Raw genomic sequence first — 8,649 nt, 5'->3', positions numbered from 1 at the left:
CCCCCCCACCAACCTCCACCGCCATGCCCGCCGCCCGCCCCCTCCCCCCAACCCGGACCCACACACAGGACACACAGAGAGGCAGCCAAGCACCGAGCGCCACCACATCCGCACAGCGCACGAGTAAAAATCACCACCCGCGCACCGATACCAACAACCGCGCGACACCCAAGCAGAGTGGCTACCCACCCCGCAGCAGCGGCACGCCGAATACAGGGCAAACACCGGTCCCCCCGTTAGCTTGCTTCTTGCTTACGATCTACAAGAGGTTAACTCCGACTTTCGTTCGTTATGAAAAGATGAATTAGCGATTGCCAAACTTGTGGTGGTTGATAAAAGTAATTATTTACGTCCCGCTGGCTGCCATCATGTTAATTATTACCGTTGGCTAGAAAGAGGTTACAGGTTTATTGTTGATCAGGTAACCTTACAGTTTTATTTAGTTATAACGTTACACTGGTTTGATAGTCTGGTGGTGTGTTGACTTACAGTAGTTTAAGCTGTCAGTGATTGCATTGCACAGGTTGTGCTCTGTAAGTTAAAAACAGGTTACAGGTTTATTGTTGATCAGGTAACCTTACAGTTTTATTTAGTTAACTTTACACTGGGTTTGAGAGTCAACAGGTTTGTTGACTTCCAGTAGTTATAAGCTGTCATTAATTGTAGACACATTGCACATTAGGCTACATGGTTGTGCTCTATAAGTTAAAACAGGTTACAGGTTTATTGTTGATTATGCAACGTCAAAGTTTTATTTAGTTAACGTTACACTGGGTTTAAGAGTCTGCGGAGTGTGTTGACTTACAGTATTTAATAAGCCGTCAATAATTTCATTGTAAATTACATGGTTGTGCTCTGTAAATGCAAAACAGGTTACGTTACAGAATTCCTTATAGCTATGCAGTTTTATAAGCAACCTGGATTGAAAGCAACAGGTGATACAGCATTCGAAATAACCACGAGAGACTTAAGACTTGACTTGGACTCTAGCTGAAAGACTTGAGACTTGACTTGGACTCTAGCTCAAAGACTTGAGACTTGACTTTAGCTAAAAGGCAAAGATGATAAAAACTAGATTTCACAACCGCATTTATTTGTTTGTCAAATTTAAAATCACTGTCTATGTTGATCCCAAGGTTAGTTACAACAGGATGCACAAAGTCATTGAGGGGGCCCAAGTCTATCATGTGGGGGCCAAACTGCATGATCTCTGTTTTACTCTCATTCAGTGTAGTGGCCATTTGTCCATAAACTTAAACAAAAACAAATAATAACAAACTTCTCAAATGGCCACTTGAGGCTACGTCATGGTTAGGCTTTACGCAGGTTCAGAGGTACCAAAGCAAAGTGATGTCCATAACAAGACTGAGTTTGAGGAGGTTTATTCACACACATAAGCAAGCTTACAGACATTTCTGCTGCCTCTCTCACGCTGGTAAAAAACCATATGCCCTGGTGCCTGCAGCACCTCCCACCTTGACCTACTTATGCAAATGAACATAACACCATGTGACCAACAAACGACAACACAAGTAAAGCATAAATACAAAATAAACCAAATTAACTTTAACAAGAAAAGAAAAGAAATAAATTAGGCTATAAATTAACTTAAGTCCAAAATAAACAAAAATAAGAATATAGCTCCAACATTTAGTTTTAAGAAATTTTCGGCTAACCACGCTTTGACATCATTTAAACAGTCAAGTAGGGGTGTTTACTGTTTCACCCTGCACGCTTCATCAGAACAGACCAGTGTTTCACTGCGTGGTATTTGATTATTTTATCATGTTACAGCTAGGTGAAGTTTTCCATGGGAAAGATGCTCGTTAGAGAGTTTTCTTATCAGACTGTCCTTGATAGGCCTTCATCTCAGGACAGCTGGTCCCGACTCCCTTCCTCCCTTGGATAGCTGCGTAATACCCTTACAGTATAAAGTCACCTGCTTCTTCAATGGCTCTTTGTCTTACACTCTGCAGACTGTTTGGCACTCTGTATGTCTGTCTGACCCTTTGCAAAGAATAAAACCCTTAAAAGACGTCTGGATTGGACTCTTTATTTCAGAAGACTCACTAAAGGACATATTTCCATTTCACTCCATATGTCACTTTGTGCTCAGGGTTTTCAATACATGTCAGATGATACTCATGTGCCTTTGTGCTTCTCAAAATCGTCCTCGTTAAATTCATGTTCTTTCAACATGTATGGAGATCTAACTTTTAAAAATCACTAGACTGTATCACCTCTCTCAGTTCAGGACATTCCAAAATATTGAACCCATTTTCTTGAAGATGGTAAGTAATAAAAGTATTGTAACGGTCTTTAAAGAAACAAAATAAAAAGTTTAGGTCATTTACAATTTCCTGTTGGACAGCCTGTGGAATGTGTTTTTTCCCCTCTACATTTCAGCATGAAGCTACTATTTTTAATAGTTTTATTGGGGTTTTTTGTATCTTGGAGACGGCCATGCTCAGGGTAAAATAATATAAAGTAAAAGAAATACCTAGAGTTGAGAAATTAATTTGAATTGAATCAAATGTACATTTTAGGAGAAAGGCCTTTTTCTGAAGGTTCCTCTAAAGCTCCTCTCAGTCAGTCCAAGGCTGCTGATTCCTGCTGACTCTGATGTTGACAGTAAACTCCTCACTGACATGTAGAATAGAAATCTCCATAGAAAGCAGTTTCTCATGTTGTCAGTGTGCACAGAGGACGTTCCAGAAGAGAAGTCAGACAGAAAGCTGCTGCTGTGTTTGTGAAGAGTCCTGAAAGCTGATGTCCTCTGATGGATTTCTACGCTGCTTTCTTCCTGTGTCTTCGTGCTCTGAATGACTAGTTCAGATCTTTCATGTGGAAACATGTCGATCCTTTATGTCGAGCTTTAGTTACATGAAAGCATCCTGAGTGCTGCAGCTTCCTGTGAGCTTCATGAAATCAGTTTGCTCAGAGTGTCTTCACTGGATCAGCAGCAGCTTTTGGACTCTGCTGAAGCTTCTGCTGAACTTTCAGCTGTGGCTTCAGGCTTCAGCTTCCTTTATACTACAGTCATATATCATGGAGGGAAGAATATGTTATTCCACTGGTTGTCATGGTTTCCATAATAATGGTAGGAAACCAACCGCTAAATTGCTGATTTCTCCAACATGTAGCCAATAATCAGCTCCAGTCTCCCTGATAGAAACCTGATCATTGATTTAAAAGGATTCAGAACTGAAGTCATCTGGTCATTTCACCCAGTCTGCCTTTGTGTGCAGCCGTTGTCACGGTAACATGTGCTCATTATTATCATTTAGGCCAAATCAGCTGGCCTGCTAGTGTAGTAGAGCGTTTTAAATCCATCCCATAGTCTTTCCGGTTGAACTTGCTCTGAGCTTCATATCTTCCAATGTGCTGCTGCTGCACTTTCAATCTACTCTTTAACCTGTTTTATTCTTTTTATCTTGTTGTCACAGAATCACCAAGCTTGTCTATTGAATTTAAACTGAGGGGTTTTCTTTCTTTCTTCTCTTCTTCCATTTTTACTGTTTCACTGCCAAGGCTTTTATTTTGAAACGCAGTCAGAGCGGCGCAGACGCCAGCTTTTATTTTGAAGGCTACACCGTCTCTCCCAGCAAAGTGTGAAACCAGGCAGGTCTAATCTGGATCCAGGTTCCGGTCCTGGACCTCAGAAACAGTTCATACACTTACTGACCCGGACGAGCCGCCGCTAAGCCCCGCCCACCTCCCCAGCAGCCGATCGTTCATTGGTCCGTGCAGATGACCCGTCCTCTCCGGATTGTGTGTCCAGCTGCGGGTTTTTGTCTCTGATCAGTGGACTGAGAGAAAGAGGTTTGCCTCGCGCCCCACGCAGCTCCTCCAGGTAAGACCGAGCAGAGGTCTGAAGCGGTCTGAGCAGGACTGCTCTGATCCCTCTGGCTGCATTTCACTTCTTACAGGCTGAAGGTTTGATGACCAGCACGCTGCTGCTCTTTGGTTTTCAGGAGGTTTGCTGGGAGAGTTTGGTTTCTTTGGAACCAACAAAGTTAAAGAGATTTAAAAAGTGGAAACAGGAGGCTGATGGCAGCTGTTCTGTTCCTGTGGACAATTCCTGGAAGCCTGCTGCATTTCTTTGGGTCTGAGCCAAAGAAACTGTAGAGCTGACACAGTTTGTCCCCTTATACGTACAATAAGTTTGCAAGTAGTAAAATGTAACCGCAAACAGGGAAATCCAAGTGCGTTTTAAGGTTACAAACATTTAGAGCCCCCCCCCGTCACAGTGGTTTGGGCCTCTCTGAAACCAGACCCTCACCACTCCAACAGCCAAATCCAGCTGTCGGACGCCCCCCAGAGTAAACAGGACACACATCGCTATTAAACAGTAGGCTTTGAAAAAAACAGGCTGATATCTATCAAAGGAAAGCGATGCTCTTTTCAACAACACGATACTGTTAATTTATCAGAATCAGTCTAGTGATCATCAGACTTGGATCTTACAGTGTGAAGTTTACGTTTTCTCTGCAGAGACCAAAGATGCTTTTATGCGCCAGCCGGTTTGTTAAAGAGCGACGCAGGCTGATTTCCAACAGGCCAGCAGGTCCATGGTGTGGCTCACTGGGTTTCAGTTGTTTCAGTAGAACAATAAAGCCTTAAACTGAAAAGGTATCTGCCTGATTTTCTAAATGTTTGATCTGCCCAGCTCATTCATCTCTGCGATAAGCGCCCGTCTCTGTACCACAGAGGAGACCTGGCGTTCTTCTGCACAGCCTGGCTGACAGCTCGTTCGGTTAATGAGCCTAATGCAGATCACACACTGGTGAAATTATGAAGGTATGAATGGAAAAAGTAGCGAAATTAAAAGTAGATTACTGGCCCACAGAAAATACTGGAGTGAAGAGTAAAAGTAGGCTACAGTTTTAAAAAAGGAACGTGAAAAGGTGCCAGTTACATATTTTTATTTTATTTATTTTGTAAATGACGTTATTTGTAACAAGTCACTAACCAGAACAGAACAGAATGGACCCCAGTGAGAACAGCTCATGTTTATGTTGGTGCTGAAGGCGTCCTGATAAAAATGAGTTACAAAGATGTTTGTGTTTGCTGTCAGTTGTAGTTCTTACAAAGAAAGATTTGCAATGGGCAGGTCGGACCTTTAAATAATGGGTAGTTAACCAGCAGCAGGTACACGTTACCTAAACTGATCATTGAGCCAGCCTCAATGAAGCTGCTGAACAATGTAAAATAGTGCTGTGTGCAATAAAAATGTGAGCCCTTCATCACTTTACTTGTGATCCTGGTGCAACAGCGCACGTTCCATCAACATACTAGCACCTTAACACAAACTTCAGTTCAGTGGAGCAATGTGCAACCACCACACTTGCACTTTAATCCATGGAACTGTGTTGTCAACAGTGACCTTTTCCTTCTGTGTTGATATTTTCCTCTTGTGAAGTGCGACGTGTCGATGCTTCTCAGGTTCTTGTCCATGTCTTTGTGATGTTTTCATGAAGCAACTCTGCGCTGTGTTCCAAGCAGAAGTTAACCTAACCTAATGTTATATGTTAGGATGGTGTGATCATGTGGAGGATGAATAAAATGTCAAAAAGTCAATAAGTAAAATCAGTTAATTTAATGTATCACGCAATAGCTACGGTGGCCCTGAAGTGCAAAACACGACAGCCAGTCGCCACACATTGGTGAGACTGAAACAGAAAGGGTAGGTACGTATGGGACTCTGATCCTGGTCCTGATTGGTTGCAGACTGTGTCACTTACAAAGCATAATAAACGTCTGCAGTTTGTCCCTCAGCAGCGAAGAGGAAAGGGAGGCGTTTTAAAGCCAAAGTTTATGATGAACGGCTCAGCAGCTGCAGCTGTTTGTTGTCCTCTCTCACGTGCTGCCGCGCGCAGCTGTTGCTACGTGTTACGTAGGAAGGTTCTAGGTAACGCAGGGAGGAATAACGGCACGCTCATCAGACGCTTCCTATAAATAAACATTGTTCACGAGTGCCGCACCTCGAGTATGAGTCAAGTCTGAAGTCTTTTGAGGACGAGTCTCAGGTCAAGTCTGAAGTCACCGTGTGTGCGACTTCAGTCGGACTTGAGTCCGAGTCTATAAACTCGAGTCCCCGTCTCTGGCGCATACTCGTCCTAATGTTGTGTAAAGTTGAGAGCAGATCAAGTATGACCTGGTATGTGTGGCCTGCATTGAAATAATCCTGAATTATTTCACTGTTTCGGTCCATATTCGTTAAAAATAAATCTGCAACACTGCAATAGATTAACAGAAACAGATGCTTTGCAATTGAGATGTGCAACCAATCAGGACCAGGATCAGAGTCCGATACGTACCTACGCTTTCCACTTCAGTCTCAACAATGCAGTCATGTTGTGGAGATTTGTAGACGCGTTTTGCACTTCAGGGCCACTGAAATATAGAAATATTCAAATGTATGTGCAATTATTTATGGAGACAATAAATGTATTGCTGCAATAAATATATTGTTAATTGTTCCTTATCAAACAGGTGATTACTTTACAGCCTCCACATGCTGCACAACATTTAGCCGCGAGCTGCGATGATCGGGATCCAAGCCAGTCGTGAAAAACGAGGAGAACAGATGCAGACGACTTCGGAGATTAAAGTGATGAAAGAATTTAGACTTTGAGATAACTGGGGAAACGCATACTGGATATAAAAAAGCATCGCCTTGAGATCAGAGAGCGTCATTATATGTACATGACTACTGGGTGAAATGTTCAACCCACCTGCGACATTTTGTGTTTCCAAGATTAAAAAACAATTTTTAACAGAGAAAAATTAACACAAACTGCTAGGGATCCAAATAAAATAGAGACCTTAGACTCATGGCCCATTTATACTCCTGCGTTGTGTCTACATGCGGAGCTACGCACGTAGCCAGGCATTTATACTTGTGCGACGGTGTCTCCGTCATTCTGCAATTACACCCAGTAGCGCTACAGCATCCGGTTTAGCGCTCCTCTAACATGAATGGGGGTAAAATTGTAAACGTGCGGCTGATGTAGCCTTTTCAAATGTTCTCGACCGAGTGGATCACAGTCTGATAGTGAAACCAGTAATTTTGCTCGGGTTGTGAAGGTCAAATATATTGATTCACCGTGTTTGGCCGCTAGTAAAAGTTACTTCAAATCACGGGCACTTCCAGTCGACCAATCACAGAGCTTATGGTTGCCTCACGTCGCAGGTACATTTTTGGGGGGCTGATGCAGAAGTATAAATTGCACTTCACTATGATCTGAAAACTCCTGTTGTCAGCACGTCTGACTGGCTCACCCGGGGATTTGCAGATCTCCAGAGCAGGTGACTTACTGACTGAGCCACTGGTGACTGAGATGCTGGTGACATCACATGTGCCAGAGCCGGATAGTTTTGTCAGTTTAAACTTCAAACGCTTACAACTGTCAAGATGTTGGTGAGAAAATTCTTTTGGTGGCATTTGATTAAAAAGAAAATGTTGTTCTTACTGTAGAAGTTACAGCAAGATACTGAATATCACTGCAGAGTCATCGTTTGACCGATCTGAAAACCCTTTGACACACTTGATATCGGCCATCTGGAGAATGATTCTGTCGAGTTTGGTAGCGTTTGAAGAAAGACGTGTGGAGATACAGATGTTAATTGAATTAGCATATTCTGAAAAATACAGATTGACTGACTTCTGAATTGACCACAGGTTGCAGTGAAGCAAACGTTAGTCACACTTCAGTGGATGTGCTGAAAAATTTCAGTTCTCAAGGACGTACGGATGATTTCTTAGATTTTTTGAAGTTTGGAATGAGAAATGTCTAGAAATTTGCATTTCTTGTAATAAGCCACGCACACTTTGAGCAATCATTTCCAAATTTTATACATCAGCTGAGTAGGGACCCGAGATTGTACAAACCGAATTTCGTACAAATTCATCCAGCGAATTACGAGGTATAAACTTTTTGCAAGTGTAGCGCCCCCTAGTGGAAGAATATCCCAGGGCTGCTCAGCGAAGCTGGGGCCGAGAATCTGAACAGACGCATCGAGTTTGGTTACAATAGCTTAAGCCGATTTTGATTTACAGGCATTTATGTAAAATTGTGCGTAAATACATAAAAGTAAAAATTTAAGAAAAAAAAACAGACTGACATATCAAAATTCTTTTGATAACATTTGATCAGCGACGTCCGTAGATGATCCTGCCAAAGGTTCAGGTCAATTGGCAAAACCGTCTTATAATAATAAAAATAGGTTTTAGAGAAAAGCGATAAAAAGTCGTATAATTTGACATTTTTAGAGCAGAAGACCATTGAAGCAAAGATGCAGCTGAATCCAGAGATTAAAATAATGAAAAAAGTTCAACTCTAAATGAAGCCATTTTCGAGATAATTGGAAAAACGCAAAGTTGATTGAGCGCCACCATGAGGTACTTACTGGGTAGCCATTATGTTGATTGGACGCTGCAGCTGATCGGACTGATCTGATACATCAGGACAGAAACATTAAACTCAAGCCATCACTGCAAAGAGTTAGGCTATATTAGATTTGTTTTATGATTCACTAGTTAAATTCTGAGTTCATTGTAGGTCTGAACAACAAAAGCCCCACACGCAACTTTCTTCATTTAGCCTATTAGAAAGTTTTTATTTTTCTTTTATTTCTCCCATCAAC

The 8,649-nt window shown here is 42.1% G+C and overlaps 1 pseudogene; it reads left to right on the top strand.

The window, feature by feature from the left end:
• LOC123982153 overlaps window positions 1-4,798 on the top strand; it is a 9,507-nt pseudogene extending 4,709 nt beyond the window's left edge.
• Window positions 4,799-8,649: the final 3,851 nt, after the last annotated feature.

This window comes from Micropterus dolomieu, linkage group LG13 (genome assembly GCF_021292245.1).
Source record: "Micropterus dolomieu isolate WLL.071019.BEF.003 ecotype Adirondacks linkage group LG13, ASM2129224v1, whole genome shotgun sequence".
NCBI lineage: Eukaryota > Metazoa > Chordata > Actinopteri > Centrarchiformes > Centrarchidae > Micropterus > Micropterus dolomieu.
This window is presented reverse-complemented; position numbering and strand designations above follow the sequence as displayed.